At 40.4% G+C, this 6,000-nt stretch overlaps 1 pseudogene; it reads left to right on the forward strand.

Moving 5' to 3' along the window:
• Positions 1-5,688, forward strand: part of LOC118837062 — a 95,032-nt pseudogene extending 89,344 nt beyond the window's left edge.
• Positions 5,689-6,000: the final 312 nt, after the last annotated feature.

Below are 6,000 nucleotides of genomic sequence, written 5' to 3' on the forward strand. Positions count from 1 at the left end.
CAAGAGCCTACTATGTGCCAGGCACTGTGCTAAATGATTTACAAATATCATCTCACTTGATTTGAGGTAAAATTTGAATCCGGGTCATTCTGGTTCCAAGTCCAGTACTCCACCATAAGCTCAGTCCTCTTGGGAGACCTAGTTACTATCTGAGGACAAAAGGGTGAATTTCTCCATCAAAGGCTGAGCTCAAGGATTTGTCCTTTACCTCAAATCTTTCCTTTATCCATAATGTTCTTTCTGAATCTTTGATTCTACTAAACCTCTCTAGCTGCATTTACATCACAATAGCCACCTAACAGGTTTTTCTTCCTCCACTCCCTGCCCTCTCCAGTCCATCTTTCATACCATACTAGCAGACTCATCTTTATGTCAATCCTCTGCTCAAAAAAAATCTTCAATTGGTCTGTATTGCATCCCAAGTAAAGTTCCAACTCTGAACACATCCTTAACTCTCCTGATTCCTTGCCTTAGCCCAGTCTACTAGACTATGAGCTCTATGAGGACAAAATCATTTTACATAAACTTGTATCTAATACTTATATATCTCTCAATATCAAGCACAGTGCTCTACATACAGTAGATGTTTAATACATGCATGCTGGGTAGATGAATTAGTAAATAAATTTACATTTCCAGATATATCATTCTGTTCCCAACTCTCTTCTCCCTTTGGGCTCACAGGGGAATTGCTACCATAGAACTGCAGCAAGCCACAGAGCCCTGGGCAAGTTGCTCAAGCTAAGGCAAGACTGGAAATTCAGCTGAACCTGGAAAAGTAGCTGGTGGTCAAGGCTGATCCAAACCTGGGAATTAAACAAGCGCTCCTGACTAGAAGTACATCAGCCTGAGCAGGAAAGGGAGTCAAGAGCTCACGTATTCAGTATCCTGTTTTGTCTTTGTCTTGGTCTGCCAACAGTCCTGTTTCTAATGGTCTTGCTAAGGTCCAGATCTCAAGAGTGTTCATCTTCAAAAAAAAGTCAGGATGATAGGTATGATTTCTTTGGGAAGGAGAGGAGGATTATTTCTTTACATTCAGACACAGATACAACATTAGGGATTTTAATATATTGTAGAGATTATTCAAAATGCAAAATGATGCACAGGTTTCATTGGTTCACAAATACAAATGAACTTATTGCCCTTCACCTGCTCCACTTGCTTTTTCTTCTGTAGAGATCTGTAGACTTCTGCAGCCATCTGATCCTTTCCTTCTAGTCACAGGATCCAAATTTAAATAGAATTCCAGTCTTTGAACTGAGCATTAAGGTTTAAGGCTCAAAGATCTTAAAGGTCAATTAGTCCACACACCCCCCCCACACACACACCTCCCACCAATCTTACAAATAAGGATACCAAGGACTAAGAGGTAAAGTAATTTGTTCAAGGTCACACAGGTAACAAATACCAAGCCTAGAATTTGAACCCAAGGATTGTGACCCCAAATCTAGTGCTTTTTATATGACATCATTCTTTTTTCACTGCCATTGAATTCTCTATCATTTTGCTGTCCATCCCCCAAAACAGGGGTGGGGAACCTGTTGTCTAGAGGCTACATGTGGCCCTCTAGGTCTTCAAGTGCAGCCCTTTGACTGAATCCAAACTTCACAGAACAAATCCTCTTTATAAAAAGATTTGTTCTGTAAAACTTGGACTTGGTCAAAAGGCTGCACCCAAGGACCTATAAGGCTACATGTGGTCTTAAGGCCACAGGTTCTCCACCCCTGCCCCAAAAGATTTCCAGCTGATGGAAGTGAATGTATAGTGCTACAGAGAGTCAGATGCTTGAATCTAATCATAATTCAAACCCAGAGACAATTTTTGGATTTGTTTCTAGTATAATCCCTAGTATCAGCCTCCATTCTTAAGAAATAATGTTTTTCTGAAATCTCTTTTGTCATCTGTTACAATATGCTTTATTTTGGTGGGGCCTCTCCCTGAGCTCCTCGTAATGCTTTCTTTCTTAACCTATTGGCTGATTCTGACCTTTGGGAATTTTCAAGGTGTCCTCTCAAGCAATACAGTTCAGGAAATCCTGTGTTGATTGGATCAGACTCCCAATCCCATCTGGTTCATCCCTGCTAGTCACAGCCCTTAGCAAGTAAGGGACCTCACTGATATTTGTAACTGCCTATTGGACTTAAACTGATCATGACCAAAACTAAATTTATACCTTTTCTCCACAAACCTTCTCTGATTCTAACTTTCCTACTCCTAATAAGGGTAACACTATGCTACTAGTGCTACCTAGGTGGCATCTTCTACTATTCACTCTTTCACCCTCTCTCTACCCCTATCCAATCTATTCCTAAATCCTATCAATTTTACCTTTGCAACATTCTCAAATAAACCCTCTTCTCTCCTCTGAGACTGCATAACAGCAACCACACTGGCACACCCAGGATGGCTGTTAGCACAGGTTCTTAAATCTGCTTTTCTAGGAAAGAATGCACAAAAAGGGGTTAACAATCCTTCTTTTAATTACATTCACTAGTTCAGGGGAAAAGTCAACACCCTGAATATCAAAGAAATTACCAAATAGAGAAAACACAAGCAGAGAAATTAGCATGAAGACCAACAGACCGGGCTCTGACTGTTTGAACCAAAGCAATATTGATATACACTTTAGATACACACTGGATCGAGAGAGCCTTTGCATCTGAGCAGTCGTGGGGTCCAAACATACGGCTACTCAGAGTTTTGACCATGGAATCACAATTAGAAAAAAGAAAAAAAATCAAACTGGGAGGGGAAGACCCTCAGGGTTGCTAGTCAAAAGAGAAACAGTTACCACTGACATTCACTCTGAGCTAGGAGGGCCCAAAACATGGCCTTTAAGTGGAGCTTGCGCAGGGATCTATTGTGGTGCAATCTATGAGCTTCAGAGTGAAATGGCTCTCTTCTGATTTTGCTCTAATATATTTCTTCCATAGTTGTATTTTTGTGTTCTTTGTATTTTTTTCAAAATCTAATGCTTTGTTAATGTTCTCCACAACCTGCTCTAATCAATTTTCTTAGCTTTTTGTATTTTTAAGCGCTCTAATTTCTATTTTAACACTTCCCTTCAATTGCTTTTTTAGTTTTTAAACCACTCTGAAGTTTCTTCTATTTATTCCATTCTTTCTTATGTGGGTTCTACTTATTGGTGATGTAGTATTATTATTCCTTCCTTAATGGAACTCTCTCTTCAATTTGTCTTAGTCCATTGCACTAATTCCTTTTACTAAGACTTCTCTACTTTTCTTACTGCTGTTCCTGTTCTTGTTCTCCTTCTCATTGCCATTCCCCTTGTTCTTGTTAACCTCTTTCTCCTCCTCCTTCATTTGGATGATTTCCTGCCATTCTGAGATGATGAAGGGGAGTTAAGTGTCAGTTCAGCCATTCAGCTATTTTGCTGGAATTCTAGCCCTAACTCTTACCAAATGAATGGCCCAAAGTCCTTTTCCAACTAGGATCCTGTCTTTGATGAAATTTGTGTTTTCTAAATATAGCAGCATAACCATTCAGGAGATGACTTGAGCCCTCAGGCATCTGACAGGTCTTATCGCCCCAAACACCTCCACACTCCTCCCTCCAAACCCCCTCACGTACTTCCTTAGTTATGAGGCATTAATATCAACACCAAAGACTAGGGATGGTGAGAGTCTGGCGTACAGACTATGTGTATTTGATAAAAGTTACAAATACATTCTCAGTTTTATTGACTCTAATTGAAAAGTAGCACTTTGATCCAAGAACCACTGTTTTCACTTAATCTAAATCCTTAGAAATTTTTATTAATTAATGACACACATCCAGTTGCCTTCCTCTACTCACCCATTCACCCATTTCTGGCATAATATAGATTACTACTTTCCCTCCTTCCCAACTGATCCATTTTCTAAAGCTCCCTTCCATCCCTTGCTCAAGTCCCTTCCAATGTCTTGAAGTCTTCCCTGATATCCCAACTTCCATTTTTCTCTCCCTTCTCTGAAATCTTATAGATTTTGCCTGTAGCAACGTAGCACTTAGTAGCATTTGATTATTAACATATACCAGGAAGACTTAGAGGTCATCTAATTTAACTTCCTCATTTTACAGATGAGAAAAATCCAGTCCAAAGAGTAATTTACCCAAATTCATATATATATTTAGAAAGTGACAAAGTGACAATTCAAACTTTCTCCTATATCTTGTGTTGTTTTGTAATCATTCTGTATGTATAAGTTTTCCATTAGATTTTAAGTTCTTATCACCTCAGCACCTAGCACAGTTCTAGTTAAGGGCGAGGGACCTGTGCCCTCAAGTCCACACATGGCCCTCTAGGTCCTCAAGTGCAGCCTTTTCACTGAATCCAAACTTCACAGAACAAATCCCCATAATAAAAGGATTTGTTCTATAAAACTTGGACTTGGTCAAAAGGCCACAGGCAAGGACCTAGAAGGCCACATGTGGCCTCAAGGCTGCATGTTCCCCACCCCTGTCACAGCAGACACTTGGGAAATATTTTTTGATTAGTTGATTGACAAGGGTCATATATAACAATCTAACTATCTGAAAATCACCATGCTCTCTGTGAGTTCTTAGATTGGGTCTCCCCAAAGACAGAGAAAAAATTAATTTAGAATTTTAAAGCAACAATATTTACTAGAATGCCATAGGATTTCTGGAAGAGACCTTTAAAATCATTGAATCTTTTCAGCCGTTCTCTCAAGCTCAGAGTCAGGGTCTACTGCTGCAATAGCATCCCTGAAACAAGATGGTGAAGGTCAGAATCAAAGGATTGGGCTGCACTGTGTGCCTGGCGACTCTTGTGGAGTAGACATTGTGGTCATCAGCTACCCCTTCATTGACTACAACTATACGGTTTATATGTTTCAATATGATTCCACCCATGGCAAGTTCAAGGACATTGTCAAGACTGAGAATGGAGAGCTGGTGATCAGTGGAAAAACCATTACCATCTTCTAAGAGCCAGATCCTACCAGTATTAAATGAAAAGATGCTGGAGCCAAGTATATTGTAGAATCAACTTGTGTTTTTACCACCATGGAAAAGGCCAGGGCTCATGTGAAAGGTGGAGCCATGGAAGTCATTATCTCTGCCCGTTCTGCTGATGCCCTAATGTTTGTGATGGGAGTAAATCAGGAGAAATAGAACAATTCCTTAAGACCATCAGTAACACCTCCTTCATTACTAACTGCTTGGCCCCTTTGGCCAAGGTCATTCAAAATACTCATGACCACAGTTTATGCCATTACTGCTACCAAGAAGACTATAGGTTGCCCCTCTGGCAGGCTGTGGCATGATGGGCGTGGTGCTGCCCAAAATATCATTCCTGCTTCCACTGATCCTACTAAAGCTGTAGGCAAGGTCCTACCTGAGCTCAATGGGAAGCTCTCTTCCATGTTCCTACTCCCAGTATATCTGGATCTGACCTGCCACATAGAGAAATCTGTTGAATATGATACAATCAAGAAAGTGGTGAAGTAAGTATCAGAGGGCCCCTTGAGAGGTATCTTGTACTACACAGAGGATCAGGTTGTAAACTATGACTTTAACAGTGACATCCACTCTTCTGTCTTTGATGCTAGCGCTGGTATTGCCCTCAATGACCATTTTGTTAAGCTCATTTCCTGTTATGACAATGAGTACGGTCATAGCAACTGTGTAGTAGACCTCATGGTCTACATGTCCTTCAAGGATTAAAGCAGAAAGCCGTAGATCTTCATTCCCAACCAAAAAAGGAGTCCCAAACCTATGTTCCTGTACTGGGAATCCCGTGCCCCATTCACATCCTTGCCCTAAAGCACCCCTGTGGTAGGGAGGAGATACACAGAGTTCTCTATTTCATACCATCAATAAAGTCACCATATTCAGTGCAAAAATCGAATAAAATTATCTAATCCAACCACCTCATTTTGCAGATGAAAAAGTTGGCATTCAGAAAGGAGAAGAACCTTAACTAAGATCATACAGGGAGCAAGTTGCAGAACTCATATTTGAACTAAAATCTTCTGG

This window comes from Trichosurus vulpecula, chromosome 2 (genome assembly GCF_011100635.1).
Source record: "Trichosurus vulpecula isolate mTriVul1 chromosome 2, mTriVul1.pri, whole genome shotgun sequence".
In the NCBI taxonomy this organism is placed as follows: Eukaryota; Metazoa; Chordata; class Mammalia; order Diprotodontia; family Phalangeridae; genus Trichosurus; species Trichosurus vulpecula.